This window comes from Bos grunniens, chromosome 16, assembly GCF_055505025.1.
Source record: "Bos grunniens cultivar Pamir isolate PY7600 chromosome 16, Bosgru_T2T1.0, whole genome shotgun sequence".
NCBI lineage: Eukaryota > Metazoa > Chordata > Mammalia > Artiodactyla > Bovidae > Bos > Bos grunniens.
Window position 1 is genome coordinate 54,462,210 of NC_141180.1, and position 17,939 is coordinate 54,480,148.

The 17,939-nt window shown below is 47.9% G+C and overlaps 1 protein-coding gene across 15 annotated transcripts in view; it reads left to right on the plus strand.

Moving 5' to 3' along the window:
* Window positions 1-11,932: 11,932 nt before the first annotated feature.
* TLR5 (toll like receptor 5) overlaps window positions 11,933-17,939 on the plus strand; it is a 36,909-nt gene continuing 30,902 nt past the window's right edge. For 5 of the 15 annotated variants that reach the window (XR_015142806.1, XR_015142805.1, XM_086342697.1 and 2 more), the window contains exons 1-3: window positions 12,293-12,346; window positions 13,363-13,475; window positions 16,745-16,855. The gene's annotated coding sequence lies outside the window, so the exon portion shown is untranslated. Of the gene's footprint in view, window positions 12,194-12,292; window positions 12,347-12,803; window positions 13,476-16,744; window positions 16,856-17,939 lie in introns of those variants that run through there. The other 10 variants (XR_015142804.1, XM_086342696.1, XM_086342689.1 and 7 more) reach the window with 6 other exon arrangements.

The window sequence follows — 17,939 nt, forward strand, 5'->3', positions numbered from 1 at the left end:
GATGAGGTCATCAGTCTCTATTCACATCATCTTGCATTTAAGACATGTGAATGTTCTTGTGTTAATTACTCTTTAAAGAAATATATGTAGTAGAATCTTGGCTGTGTCACTTATACATACACACAAAAAGGCATATATAGAGAGAGGTTGGAAGAACATGAATGAGAAAGTGAGACAAAAACGAATCCTATTTCCCAAGCTGCAGAAACACTCCCTGTGGAAATATTTGCTGATGTTAGAAGTTTCCCTCAGTGAGCCTTGGGGAGGATGGAGCTATGTACATGCATATGCACACATGTACACAGGTGGGCACATTACATCTGCTTACATTTTCCAGCCATGAGACTTCTGCTTTGCTGAGTAGGGGAGACAAAATGATATGGTAATTGAATTGTTCCAAAACACAGAAAGAACTGGAGGAGACTAGGAGAATAATAACGGCTCATTATGTGCAAGGCTCCATTCTAAGCATTTTTTTTTTTTTCAAGTACTTACAACTCTATGAGGTAGGTGCTATTCCCCACTATACAGATGAGGAAACTGAAGTTCAGGAAAATTAAGTGACTCAGCCAAGGTCTGAGAGCTAGTAAGCAGCAGAACTTGGGGCTCAAACCAATTTTGAAGACTTCCCTGGTGGTCCAGTGGCTAAGATTCCATGCTTGAAAGCAGGGGGCCTGGGTTTGATCCCTGGTGGGGGAATTAGATTCCACATGCTGCAACTAAGAGGAAGATCAGTCTAATAAATAAATAAACAAAACCAAGCAAGTCTGGCAGCAGGACCCGTGTTCATTCTTTCCACTCTTCTTCACCGCCTGGGAAAGAGACCAGTAGGAGAGAAAGGAATTTAAATAAGCTCCTGCTGGATAGAATGTGATGTGAATTCTCTTCCTTGTGTTTCAACAAAGTGTTTTACAAAATAGTCCTCCATAATGTGTGATAAAGTTGAACTTGTGTTTTGAGACACAATGAAATACCAAGTATGGTGTGGGTGTGGGTGTGGGTGTGTGTGGGTGTGTATGAAAAGACTAAGAATGTAGAAGAGGGACTTCCCTGACAGCCCAGTGGTTAAGTCATCAAGCTTCGAATGCAGGGGGGCAAGAGTGTGATCCCTAGTCAGGGAATGAAGATCCCACATGCCGAGCAGCCTGGCCAAAAAATAAAAAGAATGTAGAAGAATCCAGGTAATTCTTTTCTTCTTTATATTTTCATTTCTGTAACATTTCACTGTAAATGAGTACACTTTTGTAGTCAGGAAAAAGAGATTATTTCTTAAAAATCAATTTATGTAATTTTATATTTGCCATATGATGTTGCATTTAAAATATTCATAGCAAATATGCTTGGAAAGAAACTCATTTAAATGTTGCTGCTGCTACTGCTGCTAAGTCGCTTCAGTCGTGTCTGACTCTGTGCGACCCCATAGACGGCAGCCCACCAGGCCCCGCAGTCCCTGGGATTCTCCAGGCAAGAACACTGGAGTGGGTTGCCATTTCCTTCTCCAATGCGTGAAAGTGAAAAGTCAAAGTGAAGATTTAAATGTTAGTGATGGTTATAACTCAGAGGAAGAACTATGAGTAATCTCTTTCCCTTCCTTCCTTTCTACAATAACCATTCTTGCATTCTTTCTACAATAACCAGGTGTCAATTTTGAAATGGAAAAAATTGTTCTAAGTAAAATCAAGAATGATACTTCTAGACACGACAAGCAGTGGAGGAGGACATGAAGACAGAGGGTTTAAGGAAAGTTTGCCTGACTGTATCTGGAGGTGACTGGATCAAGGCCATGGAGATACAGAGGGTCCTGCTAGTCTGGTCTTGCCAGCTGTTCAGCAATGATGAAATCGATCCTCTCAGCTGACTGATGTACCTATAGATGCTTACTGAACGCCAGTCATAGGCCAATCACAGGCCTAGGAATGATCAGGAAAAACCTCAGATGGAAGACATGATGGACGAGGGGTTCAGATGGTAAATTAAGTGTATGGGGAGCTCCTACAGTAAACAAACAAACCAATGAATACACAGCTAGTTGCAGATAGCCAAGGAGGGGTGTGGAGGAAATAAACAAGATACTGATCAAAAACTAAGGCGGAGACAGTGAGGAAGGATCTCTACTTTAGACAAGGGGAGCAGGGAAGGACGCAAAGGTGTCATGGTTGGGCTTTGACCTGAAGGGTGAGAAGGAGCTGCCCTGGGAAGGTGTTCCAGGCAGGGGTACTGCAGGGACAAAGGCTGGAAGGAGAGCAGGAAGGACAGCCATGGGCAAGGCAGAGGGGCAGCAGCTGAGCTAGGAGGAAGCAGGCCAGTCACTCTGGGCCTCCCCGGCCATACAGATGAGTTTCACTGGACTCCAAGTACAAGCAGAAGCCACTGGAAGGTCTTAATGACCCATGAATTATGTCTCAAAAGGGCACTCTCACTACTCATGGAAAGTGAACAGGAGCAGATGGACTGCCAAGAGGGGTCACCGGGTCAGGGCCACCCTGGTGGAAGATGCTGGGCTTGACACGGTACTCTGGCAAACATGACTCGGCTGGCGGTCTTTCAAAAATCCGCTCACCTGTGCCTCCCATCTGAGGCTTTTCCTGATCCTTCCCGGGTAGGCTCATGACCCCCTCGCCTCCCCTACAGATGTCTTTGGCTGCAACTGTAGCACGAGATGACTTGCCGTGTGCATGTCCATCTCATTCTTATAAAAGGTCAGCCTCATTCACCCCTAACTGGTGCCACACACATCAACTGGCGGGTAGCAACTGAACACCTACAAACCACCAGCCTTCTGCTCGGCAACGTACAGGACATGTATAATTTTAATCTTGACAATAGCCTGATAAGGGAGGTATTATTGTTCCTACTTTACAAATTAGAAACTGAGGTTCAGAGAGACTGGGAAATGCATCCAAGGTCACATAACTGGGAAATAGGACAGCGGGGCTTTGAATGCTGGGCTAGGAGGCTCCCCAGCCCACACCGCTACTGAGTAGAGGTTCACTAAATATGTGTTGAATGAATGGACGAAGAGATGAGATCCTGGACGAGGGCAAGTGTTGATGAGACTAGACATAAAGAACTGGTTGCAAGAGAAATCTCAAAAGGAAAATCTGAGTGAACATCGGTGCCTATTAACTGAGGGAGGAGGCAATCACTCGAGACAGCCTCAGCATGGTTCAGCCGGGTGACTGGAAGCGCAGAGGGACAGTCAGGTCATGGAAGTGGCCAGGAGTAGAGAGCTGTCCTAAGAGAGAAGATGATATTTCTGGTCTAACTTGAGGACCTGTTCAAACAGATCAGAGGTGACTTGGATGCGTCACAGAAACAAAAGGGGAAGACAGTTTGGAGGAGATGGCTCTCAACGAGATCAAACTGTTTCTTTGAGTCCAAATGGATTAAAAACAAAACTTCTTGTCACCTTTTGAGGAAACAAAATTGCAATACCACCTAAGAAAATTTTGCAACTTGAGGTGGAGAAGAGTATCAAACTAGGTCAGATAAGGTCATGAAGTTCATGCCCACCCACACACATCCTCCACCCCAGGTGCTCAGCAGCCACTAGGGAGGAGCACAGAACACAGCCATGAAGCCTCTGGTCACGGTGGGCAGATTTCTCCCCAGACCCAGATAACGGAAGACTCCTGAGTCTCCTGGCAGCTCACCCAGAAGGAGAGGCTCCCTCCAACCCACAGCAGTAACACAGCACTCCAGCTGTGCCTGCCGTTGTCCTGTAGGGAGCCACATTTTAACCTCATGACTGTTCTTTAGGGATTAGTAGAAATGTGTGATACAGGGTCTCCCCAGGCTCTCCTCGAGATTTTCAGAGATGTGTTCTTCTTTTAAAAAATAATTTTTATTGGAGTATAGTTGCTTTACAATGTTGTCTTAGTTTCTGATGTACAGCAAAGTGAATCAGCTACACGTATACATATATCCCCTCCCTTTTGGATTTCCTTCCCTTTTAGGTCACCACAGAGCACTGAGTAGAGTTTCCTGGGCTATACAGTAGGTTTCTCATTAGTTATCTACTTTATACATAGTATCAAGTACATCAGAGACCTGTTCTTTGATAGAAATGCAGCAAGAAGTTTACAGACAATAAAGTTGGAGAAAAAGAAAATAATTCATGCTCTTGGCATAAACAGAAGAGGATGGAAACTCACTTTCTTGTATCTCACTTTCTTATAATTGGTGTTGCCAGGCAGCAGAAAGGAACATTGCTAGAAGTGCCTGCACCCTTGCCAATACATGCCTCCCTCTGGCCCACACCCCTCTCTCTCACTCCCCTTTGCCAACCAACCAGGAAATCTGCAACAAGGCACAACCCAGTGAAGAGGTCTTAGCAGCCCTGCAGCTATGCCTGAATCTGAGATCTCAGATACGCACGCGTGCATCCCAGGAGATGAACTGCTCATGGTAACTGCTTGGCATTCGCTAACTAACAAGGTAAAAGGATTCCACTTTGGCTGGGACTTGGGAGGAGGAAGAGGTAGGGAGAGTAGAATCAAGGGGATCCAGGAAGAGACAGTCAGACTCTACCAAGGATCAAGGGAGGAGGAATTTGACCGCTTAAGGGCAGTGCTCAGCTGCTCAGTCGTGTCTGACTCTCTGTGGTCCCATGACTGTAGCCCACCAGGCTCCTCTGTCCATGGAATTCTCCAGGCAAGAGTACTGGAGTGGGTTGCCATGCCCTCCTCCAGAGGATCTTCCCAACTCAGGGATCGAACCCACATCTCTTTCATCTGCTGCTTTTGCAGGTGGGTTCTATTTCTAGCACCACCTGGGAAGCCCTGCTTAAGGACAAAGGTCCCCAACCTCCAGGATCTAATGCCTGATGATCTGAGGTGGAGCTGATGTAATAATAATAGAAATAAAGTGCACAATAAACTTAATGTGCTTGAATCATCCCGAATCATCCCCCTTTCCCCCAGTCCATACAAGAATTGTCTTCCACAAAACTGGTCCCTAGTGTCAAAAAGGTTGGAGACCGCTGATCTAAAGGAGAGAGATGAATCCTCACAAGTGTCTTGGAGACGAAAAAGCTTTGCATTGGTGAAAGGAGAAAAGAAGTGAAGCAGGGAAAAGGAGGAGGAGAAGGAAGCAATTAAGATCCAGTGAGGGACATTTCCAAAAGAACAGAAAGCTCAAATCCAGCCCTAGACCAGAAGGATAATGTCAACTCACCTTAGCGGAGTGTGACAAACTGCTATTTCTTTTCCTAACCTAGAGTACTGGCCAAAGGACTCTTCTGAAGTTCACTTGTAGAGCTGCGGTTACACAGCCTCCGATGTATTCCTGAGCCCTCCAACTGTTTCAGGCCCTCAAATAATTGGCCTTCCTGAAGAGCTATAAAATAACCCCACCAAGGGGCTTTCAGAAGCTTTTTACAGCTCAGGTCTCTGAAACCATTAGTAGACAGGGCCATCCCAACAGCCCCTCTGTGGGTTCCTTTTCAGTGGTATGTGGACAACTGGCTCTAGAGAGGGTACAACCACAATTACCTGTAAGGGTCTCTCCAGGGCTTGCAAATTACCTGCCATGGCAATGGCCCCATAGAACTCCACAGCCCCAAACTGCCATAGAGAGAGCCAGCTTCCTGCGTTCCCAAAGCCTGCTTCCCTTCAGGCATAATGAGGTGACATGGGTTTTCGCCATTCATCACTTCACCCCTTTGGCCAACATTTATTGAGCACTCACCATGTGTCATGGCTGGAAAAAGGGGCCAGGGACATAAAGGTGAAGATAAGGAAACTCTACAAAGAGAGCTGCCTCCTTGATGCTCACAGCCTAGCTGAGTGATGAAGGAAGAAATTGGATTCAAGGGGAAAACTGTAACACTGATGACAAGATGGCAAATGATGGCAGCACAGGGTAGAATAAAGGATCTATTTGAGCCAAATTTGTCAGGGAGCAGAGTGAGGGAGAGTTTGTTGAATCTAAGCGAGGGACCACAGGGGCATGGGACTCTTATTTTAAAGGTTTCTCTCAATGACCAACTTGATGCTGAAGTCCTCAATGATCTGCTGTGTTTGGTTTCTATCATTGCATAACTAATTAACACCAACTCAGTGGCTTAAAATAACACCCATGTAGTACCTTACAGTTTCTGTGGGTCAGAAGTTCAAGCATGGTAGAGTCCACTCTTATGGATTCATAATCCAGTGACATAGCTGGGTTCTCCACGTAGAGTCTAACAAGACTGAAATCAAGGCATCAGCTGGGCTATGTTCCTTTCTGGAGCTTGGGGTTGTGACTATAGGATGGAAACGCTTGTTTTCTTTCTTGCTAAATGTCCAGGGAGCACTCTCAGCCCCTAGAGGCTGCCCTTAGGCCCTAGCCATGTGGTCCCCTCCATAAGGCTATTCACAACAGGCTGTCTGCTACTTCAAGGGCATCATGTGAATCGCTCAACAGGCTGCTGAGATGGAGACTTCTATAACAAAACCTAATCAGGAAGGGGTGGTCTCACCACCTACTTCGAGAGGAGAGGAGTACATAGGTGGGTGCACCAGGGTCTGAGCATCTTGGAGACCACCTGAGAGCTCTGTTTTGACCCCATGGACTGTAGCCCACCAGGCTCCTCGGTTCATGGGACTTCCCAGGCAACAATACTAGAGTGGCTTGCCATTTCCTTCTCCAGGGGATCTTCCCAACCCAGGGATGGAACCTGTGTGTCCTGCATTGTCAGGCAGATTCTTTACCACTGCACCACAAGGGAAGTCCAGAATTCTGCCTAAACATTCACAAGTTGTCAGTCCAATGGGAAGATGTTACTCTTTTTGGTATGTGATTTCTAGAACAGTTGACCATTTCCATGCTTGACATTCATACAACTTTCTTGGTTCCTCACTTTCTTGATTTTCCTCCTATTTTTTCTTTTCACTTTGTTTCTTCCTTTCTCTCTTTTACAGTTATTTAATGTGAAAGACAACATACATACATAAAAGTATATGAAACATAGCAGCCCATTGCAGAGAAGTATCTGCTTGTATCTTTCGTCCATTTTTCTTTTGTCTTCTTACTGATTTTTATGATGTCTTTATATGATCTGAATATTTGCCCTTTGGTAGTTATATGTGTTGCAAACATCTCCAGTTTTGTTTCCTATTTTTTCAGTCTTTTCATAATGTCTTTTGATGAACAGAGGTCTTATTTTAATGCAGTTAAATTTGTCAGTCTTTTATGAACTTATCCTCTTTCTTGGACCTTGACTCTGCCTGTCCTCTAGACAGTTTTTCACCTGTGATTTCAACCATCACCTCTATCCTGATGCCTCTCACCTCTGTCTCCAGAGAGAAGTTTCTTCTATTCTTTGGATATAAGACTTGAACTGCCTGCTGGATGGCTCCACCTACACATCCCATAGACAGCTCAACACTAATTTACCCCAAACTGAACTTGCCCCTCCAAGTCCACCTATGAACACACTACCACCCCACCCCTCTGTATTTCCTAGCTCTGTGACTGGCACAGCCCTGGTGGTGGTGGTTTAGTCGCTAAGTCATGTCTAACTCTTGCAACCTCATGAATTGTAGCCTGCAAGGCTCCTCTGTCCATGGGATTCTCCAGGCAAGAATACCTAACCAATCACAAAGCTAGGATCTTGTGAAATTACCCTGACATCTCTTTCTTTCACAGGAACCACGTTTTGCTGACTCCATAATCTAAATCTTGCTCTAATCTGTCTTCTTTACATCTCCAGGGCCAGAACGTTGGTTCTGCAAGACCAGGAACCTTGTCTAGCTTTTGCATTACCATCTTATCAGTATAGGATAATGGTTAAGAGAGTGCATTCTAAACCCCAGTTACCTGAGTTCAGAACCTAGCTTTGTCATTTACTAGCTGTGTAAGCAAGTGTAAGTTATATGACCTCTTCTCCCTCAGTTTCCCCATTTGCAAAATGGGAATGATAATTGTCCTGACTCATAGGATTGTGGTGAGGATAAAATCAGTTAGTACAGTGCTCTGAATAGAGCAGGGCATTAGCACCCAATAAACATTGGTTATTATTAGTAATATCATATCCTACCACTAACATAGTGCTTAGTTCATAAATGGAAAAAATTTATTGGCTGAAGTGCATGAATGCCACTGCTCTAATTTACACTCTTATTATCTTTGCTTGGACAATAGCAATAGCCACCTGGCTGGGGTTATTTCTGAGAGACACTCCCCCATCCCTTACCCCATCCATTCTACATGCTGATGTTAGGATTATAAGTCTAACAGACAAATATGAAGGTACGGTGTCACTCCATTGATTAACACCATCCAGTGGATCCCCAGTCTCCACAGGTAGCCAGGCAAAATCCAAACTCTTTAGCAGAGCCTACGTGATGGCCTCCTATGATCTGGCCCCCACCCCCTCGCTCCAGTTACACAATCCAGTGTCAGTTCCCCAAAGAAGCCACCTTCCTTCTCCCCTCTGTTCTTCTGCAGGCTGTTCCCCTAGCCTGGAATGACCTCCCTCTGCTCTATCTGGCTGACGAAATTGTCATTATCTTTAGTTGCAGCAATGCCATCAGGTCTTGGATGCAGGCATTTTAGACAGAGTTAGGTACATATGTTACTGTAGCATTTATCAAATTATACTATAACCATTTGTTTACACATCCACCCTACCCACTGGGCTGTGAGTTCCTTGATGCTGAAAGCCAGATCTTATTCAGATTTGTATTCCTGGCCAGAAGCACAGGGTCTATAGCAGAAGCTTAATATATGGTTGCTGAATGGATGGTTAGTTTAAGAAGTACCTAATAAACCCTGGAATTTGTATTTCCCTGAATCTTGTTTTGGTTGTTACCTTTTTAATAGAAATAGTCACTAATGCTTAGGTTTACAAGTTTATTGAGTTCTAATTTTGTCCTTTAAAATGAACAATGCCAATATCATTCATTCATCCGTTAACCACCAATAAATGTTTATCTGGAGACATTTGTCAAATACTGGATTTGAAGAGTACATATCAGACAAGCCTCTTCTCCTTATAAGGTTCACAAATTATTAAGTCTATTAAGTATTAAAGGGATAGCATGGAAAACTATATTCACTATCTTGTGACAAATCATAATAGAAAAGAATATATATAAAAAGGATGTATGTGTGTGTGTGTGTGTATGTGTCTTTGTGTGTGCTGTGCTGTGCTTAGTAAGCACAGTTGTCCCCAGCTTTTTGCAACTCCATGGACTGTAGCCCACCAGGCTCCTCTGTCCACGAGGATTCTTTAGGCAAGAATACTGGAGTAGGTTGTCATGCCCTCCTCCAGAGGATCTTCCCGACCCAGGGATTCAACCCAGGTCTCCCACATTGCAGGCAGATTCTTTACCCTCTGAACCACCGGGGAAGCCCAAGGATACTGGGTGGGTAGCCTACCCCTTCTCCAGGGGATCTTCCCAGACCCAGGAATTGAACTGGGGTCTCTTGCATTGTAGGTGGATTCTTTACCACCTGAGCTACCAGGGAAGCCCATATATTTGTGTATATGTATATGTACACACACACACACACACACATATATATATATATGAAACTGGATCACTTTGCTGTACAGCAGTAATTAACACAACATTGTAAATCAGTAAAACGTCAATAAATTTTTTTAAAGTATTAAGGGGAGAATGTACCAGTAAACACATAAACACAATGGGTATATAAAATTACAAATTGAGGGGAGAGTTGTGAAGAAAAAGAACAGGATACGAGGAGAAAGAATTACAGGAGGAGCATCCTTTAGATAGGGGGATGGGAACTTCTCCTTGAAGAGGTGCCATTTGAGGGGAGACTGAAGGATGGACAGGAGTGAGTTGTGCAAAGTCGTGGGGAAGGGGCCTCACAGGCAGAAAGAGCAGTGTGTGTAAGGAGCCTAAGTAAGTGAAAGGCAGTTGGTGAGGCTGGAGTCTGGGAGGTGAGGGCTAGGGAAGTGAGCCTGCAAAAGCTGCCAGGGCCTTGGTCTGCAAACTGGATACTAATCTCAGTGAATAGGGAACTAACTGAAAGTTAATCGGGGGAGTGACAAGTACCTCTAAGAGGGCTGTGCCTGTGAGCACCCTGTGTACCACTCTGGATTTTAATAGACAAAAAAGCAAGTAAGAGCCCTCAGATCAGATCAGATCAGTCACTCAGTCGTGTCTGACTCTTTGCGACCCCATGAATCGCAGTACGCCAGGCCTCCCTGTCCATCACCAACTCTCGGAGTTCACTCAGACTCACGTCCATCGAGTCAGTGATGCCATCCAGCCATCTCATCCTCAGTCGTCCCCTTCTCCTCCTGCCCCCAATCCCTCCCAGCATCAGAGTCTTTTCCAATGAGTCAATTCTTCACATGAGGTGGCCAAAGTACTGAAGTTTCAGCTTTAGCATCATTCTTTCCAAAGAAATCCCAGGGCTGATCTCCTTCAGAATGGCCTGGTTGGATCTCCTTGCAGTCTAAGGGACTCTCAAGAGTCTTCTCCAACACCACAGTTCAAAAGCATCAATTCTTCGGCACTCAGCCCTCTTCACAGTCCTGATTAAATCAGCAAAGACTTTGATCACCTCCCCTTCCCCTGCCAGACTGGGGAGAGATGGCCTTCAAAGGACACATGTGAGAAGATCCTAAGCTGTCCTGTCCATTCAGGTGAAAGTTGTCATCTCCCTCAAATGACCCCATCTGTCGAAAGACACTGTCAGGTAGACAGGACCTAAGGGTCCTTTCAGGCTTGACATGAGTCCCCTGAAGCCAGATGGATGGAAACAGTATCCAAGCCGGGTGCCAGCCTGGGGAGAGGGCTTCATTGTCCCTGGGGAGACCTCACAGCCTGGAACTTTCTCCCTCCTCCCCTACCTATCCCCAGCACCCTTGCTCCTGAGATTTGCAAGGCCCCCATCTGGCCTTGCAGTTCCACCAGGACAAAGCAGGGTAAATGTGCTGTGAACCAAGCTCTTGAATGTGCTCTCGGTTCCACCAACCAAAAAAAAAAAAAAGACTGACCCCCACCACCAGCAAGGCTCTGTTTCCGATCAGGTTTGGCCGCTGGGGCTCCCAGCTCTCAGCCCTCACTGGAAGCTCTTGCAGACCGCACCTCCCACCCATTCCTGGCAGCCCGAGTGTGAGCGCGCCTCTCTCTCCGCAGCCCCGCCACTGGGGGTTAGGGTTGAGCAGGAAGGCGGCTCCATCGCTCTGCACAGCGGCCCTTCAGACCTACTTGAGACAACCTGTCACTCACACTTCAGGCTGCCAGTCAAGGACGGGAGCCGAGAAGACTCTACAAAGAGATCCTTGCGCTGTAATTAAGTGCCAGGGTTTTACACGGATCTTTCACACCTTGCCCATCCAATCACCCAGTTCCCCGGTGAGTGGGAGTCAGCTGTTCTGATTACACCCGAGCTCCCCTCATTAGTGCGGGTTTGAGACTCAACAACCCGCGCAGTTTGTGCATCCACCCTCACGCTCCCCCAACCCCAGTCCTGCTCAAGACAGGGCCACGTCTGCCCCCCAACTGGGTTTCCTCCCAGAGAGCCACTCCACCACTTTCTGATCAGCACCTTTCCTTAACCGTTTGGTTGCACAGGCCTCTAGGGAGCCGGTTCTTATTTCTGACAGGTCCCTTTTCCTTCAAACTCTAGCTCCAGAGGAGGTGGGGGTAAAGAAGAGAGAAGGATCACTGCTCTCATAGGACAGAAAGGGTCTGTTTTCTCCTGGGTTCTTCAGACAACCCCGGGTTTCCTTCCTCAAATCACGCCAGCTCCCAGCTGGCACTCGCTGGCTGAAATGTATCAAAATGTTCCGCTTTTAGCCCGAGGTTTGGCTCCATAGAAGGAGCACTGCAGCCGGAGTCAGAGGGCACGGTCTTGCCAGCTTCTGACTGTGTCTTCGAACCACTTCTCCAGTTCCTCGGGCCTGAGCTCCTCCCCTGTGCGATGGGAAGAGAAAGGGAAGCGAAAGCTGCCCTGGAGGATCTCGAGGGACATTCTGGGAGTCTACAGAGGTGGCAGCTCTGCGGGTCTCCCAGCCCTGGAAGCCCGCCCCCCCTTATAGGCGGCCCCTCTCCCTGGATCCAGAGCGCCCCATGCACCCAGCATCCGCGTCCCTCTCTCCCGACCCCCCAAGTCCTTGGGTCCGTTATATTCTTCCTCGTCAAACGGACACTTTCGCCTGTCCCCGCAGCAGCAGAGGAGCCTCAAGATTCGAGCAGGACGGCCGCTAGCCAGAAAGAACAAAGAGGTTACCTGGGCTGAGGGGGCGGGGCCGGCCTGGTGGGCGGGGCCTGCCCGGGGGCGGGGCCGGCGAGGTCTTCCGGCCCCCGCGTGGGGCTCAGCTTCTGCGACTGCGAGGAGCGAGCCGAGGTGTGCGAGGCGCGGGCAGACTTCCCCGGAGGTGAGAGCTCTGCAGCAGACGAGGGCAGGTCAGGGCTGCTGGCCCCCGGCAGGGACGGGGCGGGGACCCGGAGCCCCCAGGGGGGCGGGGAGCCAGCCACCTGTGACCACCGGGCGCCTCTTCTACTGGCCGAGGTGTCCTGGGTTGTTGACAGCTCCCCTCCTGCGTCCCGGGCGCCCATTCCCTGGACCCATTCCCTGGACCTCGCTCTTGGCTTCTCGAGGGGCATCCCTGGGGGAAGGGAGAAAGGGGGAGCACGTGGATACCTTGCCAGCGGGACTCTGGAAACTGTGGCTGTGAGGAAGTCACTTGCACCTCCACCTTTGAACAGTGCTATCAGACTTCATCCTTTTCACTTTCGTCCCCACCCTGAGAAGGGCAGGTGGCTTCACTATCTTCCTTAGAAAAGGGAAATAGCCACCTTCAGCAGGACCACTGGAAATCCCAGAAAGTTACTGAGCTGCTCAACAAAAGGCCTTGAACCCCCACATCTCCACCCCCATAACACCAGGTAGAGCAGCCTGGCAAAGACTCTGAGGTAAATAGTTTAAAATGAAAAATCTGCTTGTGAAGATAAGAGCATAGTGGCAACACTCCTGTGAAACCGCAGATGGAATGATATTTTTTTAAGGGGTGAGGACGGGGATAGTGGATTGTCATGGGGTGAGGGGTGTTGTCCCAGCAAGTCCGTTGAGGCTGTGTTTTGAACACCTGTCCAGCACCTGGACCCAGAAGCAAGCAGGTAATCCCAGTGTCCTTCAGATAGGTGCTCTTGCTGGGCAATGACCCAGGGCATATGGTGTTGTCAGGTGCGTCTGGGATGCTGCCCTCTTGCTCAGTGCCTGGAAGAGGCTGATAGTGATCACACACTGATGTTGGAGAGCTGCCAGGCCCTGCCCAAGTGTGTGTCGTTTGATCACTTCTGCCTGCATTTACTCAGCCGGGCTGAGTATTAACCAATCTGTCCAAGGACTCCTCGACTCTCAGACTCACTTCATCCTTGTGCTTGTGGACAGAAGGCAGTGGCCAGCAGCGTCCCGTTGTGCCCAGCATCCGCGTCCCTCCCTCCCGACCTGGGGATGGCACAGCCCATCAGAAAGGAAACCTTGGAAGAGGAACCTGGGAGAAGGTCTGTGGGGCTCGATGCTGATCCCCAACTTGTGGGATTGTGGGGACATTCCAGAGGGTTCCCTGAGGAGGGAACCAGGCCAACGCTAGTTACTGAGTGTATTTTAACAATCCCTCTGACCACACCCCTGCATATCACCCTTCTGGTGCTCCTGTTTTAAATGACTGCGCAGAATCATCCATTCCCTCGGGTATTAGAGCTCTGAGTAGATCAAAAATCTTTTAGAGTCTGTGGTTTGAATGCAGAGCCATCCCTGCCAGCTTTGGGGGTTTGTTTCTAAGGAGGCAAGGCTTCCGTGAAGTTGTATCCCAGAGCTTTCTTTGTTTATTTCCCTGTCTCCGGAAGTTTGGGTTGCTGAGTGCTGAAATCAAAATAGTCCTGTTTGTCTGTTCCTGCTGACAGACTCGGAGAGCAAGAAAACACTGAAATGTGAAATGACTGAATCCACTATGTTTGTTTCCCTTTCTGTTTTGTGGGAAAGAATGCAGAAAGCAGATGGAAATCTTCAGCCAGGTCACAAGCTTTGGGAATTCCCAGTTCTGTTTTGGCAGTGCCTTCCCCGACATGGGGGCTATGACTTATAGTGTGCTCAGCTCTATGGGACCAACTCAGGTTGGTTGAGGGAATGTTCCTGCCCTTTAGAGGCTTCGAGGTTCAAGGGAGGAGAGAATCCAGCACCTGTGTAACAGAGAGCAATCAAATGAAATTGTGTGGCATGGTCTGCTGGTTCAAAGAAGATAGCCCGTGTGGTCTGGAAAAGGCAGAGAGGTTCCAGGAGCTGCTTAGTCTTCAGCTGCATTTAGAAACAATGGTCAGGCACCAGGCAAGGCAAAGAGGGAAAAGCCCCTGAAGCTCAGAATAAGCAAAGGCACTCTCTCTCCCCTTCCCCATGCAGCCCACATTCTCTGCCTTCCTTCCCAGCTCCGCCTCCTGCCACTGTCAAGCGCCCTCTGCCACACTGACCTCATGCCATTCTGACCAGGCCTCTTCTGTATGTCTCTCTTTCCTTGCACTTGCTGTCCTGTGCCCAGGATTCTGTCTTTTGGGGAATCCTCTTTGTTTTGTTTGGAGGTGGGGAGCATATTTTTGGCTCTTTTCTTTGGCCACAGCATGGCACGTGGGATCTTATTTCCCCAACCAGGGATCAAACTCTCATCCTTTGCATTGGATGCTCAGAGTCTTAACCACTGAACCACCAGGCTAGTCCCTCTTCTCCATTTGTATATTCTTTTCATGCATACAAACACACACACATACACACACACAAACATTTCCCATCAGGGAAGTCCCCAGAATCCTCTGGTTTTTAGGAAGCATAAATAGCATCTCAAATAGCACCTTACCCAAGGAAGACTTTCCTGGCTGGCCGCTCCCCTGGTCTTCAGGCAGAGTTGGAGGGCTCCTCCTTCCCCTCCACTGTCCCATGACCGAACACCTACTGAAGCCTATACACTTTGTGTTGCCCAGTTGGCTTGAGGGGTTTTGCCCCACCAGCTGAGACTGGGCTGTGTCTTACTCATCTAGCAGTCCGCTTAGATAGCAGACAGCAGACATAGCAGACAGCACTCAGTAAATGATTCCTGATTGAAATTCAGCCATAGGTGGGCACCAGGAAGCACCTCACTTACTTGTGGGTTAAGTGCTATTATTGGGAATTTAAAGACTGGATAAGCTTGGTGGAGGAATTTGGGTTTAATTCAGTGGCAGTACTTAAAGCCCTTAGCAGCCCTGGGAAGATCCTCTGGAGAAGGGAATGACAACTCACTCCAGTATTCTTGCCTGGAGAATCCCCATGGACAGAGGAGCCTGGTGGGCTACGGTACATGCAATCACAAGAGTCGGACACAACTTAGTGACTAAACCACCACCACCACTGCCTCTGAATGGACTGCAACGTCCTTCTTGATCTGGCCCCAGGGTGTCCTCTCCAGCCTCCCCTCCCACCAGTTCACACCCTGAACTTACACTTCAATCTTATGAACCAGTTGGATCACAGCAGACTCAGGCCCGGGCTCCCTGTCTCCCTTGACTCTGCTGTTTGACAGCCTCTGCCAGGAAGGCCTACTGCTGTTGAGAGCTTACCCTTCCCCATCCATAGCACTCAGTGTCTGGATCCCGAGTGTAGAGGTCCCTCAAGCTGGGTTTGCATGTCCTCCTCTGGGCCTCACTGCCTGCCAGCACATCCTCTCACAGCATCATGCCCTCTTGTGGGTGCCTCCTGCTCCTGACCCTTAGCTCCCAGGTCACTTGGGCTGGGTTTATCCTTGATGAAGCCCTCTCAGCTAACAACTTTCTTGGGAGAGAGTGCCCAATAAACAGGCATTGGATAGAAAGCTGAACCATCCATCCAATGCCTGTTTATGCCATTTCCATTGGTTGGAATTGTAAAAGCAAGGACAACACGAGAGATGTTTGAAAGGAAAAAAGTAAGACTTGGTGATGAGCAATATGAAGAAGGAAAACAGAAGGTTGGCATATAATCCTGCGAGGCAGGGGGAATTGGACTCAGGGAAGGTCCACTCCATGACTCTGAGTGCCATGCAAAAATGTTTCTATTTTCTGGAGGATTTTCAAAATCCAAAATATTGTTAAGTCACCTTGGGGTATTCTTGCATCTAAAGTTATTGCAGGATGCGTAAGTGGGGATGTCCTTTAATCAGCAGAAAAGTGCACTTTGAGTGCGGATGTGGTCAGGGTTGGAGGGAGGTGACGGGATCTCAGAGAGGACGGTTCAGCTTGTGAAAGCCAATGCAACCACTGCGGGAATAAGCTAAGCTGAGGTCTTGGGGAGAACCTATATTCTGGAGGTGGTGGTGGGAGAGAGGAACTGGTGGAAAACAGAAAGAGAGAAGAAAATCAAAGAAGCCAAGGGAGGAGATAGTTCAAGAAGAGATGCGTGGCCAAAGCTGTCTGTGCCAAAAAGAACAGCGATTCAAACAAAAACAGATGAGAAGGAGGCGAGCTTTGAGTGGCACTCCCATAGGAAAGCCAGATCTCATGGGGTCAAAAGAGGCTGATTAATAGGCAGTGGAAACATTGGGCGGAGTCTTCAGACCTCACATCTGTGGAATTTGGCCACGGCAAAAGGATAGATTTTTTCTCAGCAGGAAGTGGGGAGTGGTCATGTCAAGAGAGGATAGTTTTGTTTGTTTTGTAAGAGATCTAACCACAGTTCCATGCAGGAGGGAAGAGCCCATGTATGCTAAGGAATATGGATGAATTGCCCTGCTCACATTGGTTGTGTTTCATTTAACCTTGCTCCCCAACAGTTGCCCCAGGGAACTCTCATTTGGGGTAAGCTCCCAAGCCATGGTACTGCCGAATCCAAGGAGATGATGTTGCAACCTGGAAGCAGTTGGTCCTCACCTCCCTGACGCATGGTAAACTCATCTCCAGTGCCCCAAACTTGACTTTGCTTCATAATGGTGCAGGCCAGATGTTTTCTCCTTGACTGTGCACAAATTCATGATACCAGTTATAATAGCAGACACACAAACAGCATTTACTCTGAGCCAGACACAGTCCATGGGGTTGCACAGAGTCGGACACGACTGAAGCGACTTAGCAGCAGCAGCAGCAGACACTGTTCTGTGTCCCTGTAAAATGGGTCTTGTTATTATTCTTATTTTTCTGATGACAAAAATGAGGCCCAGGGAGCTCACCCAATGACACAGTGGTGAGTGGGAGCAGGGTTCCAACTGGGTGTGTCTGGCTTCAGGGTCTGTGTACTTAAAGTGAAAAGAAAGTGAAGTCGCTCAGTCGTGTCCAACTCTTTGCGACCACATGGACTGTAGCCCACCAGGCTCCTCCATCCATGGGATTCTCCAGGCAAGAGCACTCAAACCACTATATTAATTCAGGGTGAGCAGCTCATGCTTTACTGTAGATGGATGTTTGTGATTCCAGCTTTATTGCAGAATTCTTAATCGTGGTGCTGCTGACAGCATGACTTATCCAAGGTCACCAAACCCGTTTATCTATCTATTCATTGTGGGTTAGACTAGCTTTACTAGTCATAAATAATTTAATCATCAATAAATATCTACCATGTGCAGTACACTGCCAGGATCCCAGAAATATGACCTATATGTGTCATCTCATTGAATCCTCATAACCACTCTATTCTGTAGACAGGGCAACTGAGCCAGCATTTGAAGGTGGCCATAATGAAGGCCGTAATGAATCCGCCTGCAATATGGGAGACCTGGGTTCGATCCCTGGGTTGGGAAGATCCCCTAGAGAAGGGAAAGGCTAGCGACTCCAGTATTTTGGCCTGGAGAATTCCATGGACTATATAGTCCATGGGGTTGCAAAGAGTCGGACATGACTGAGTGACTTTCACTTTCAAGTGCTTTACAATATCATGTTGGTTTCTGCCATACATCAACAGGAACCTGGATGTGGACCATTTTGGGCTTCCCTAGTGGCTCAGATGGTAAAGCATCTGCCTGCAGTGGAGGAGAC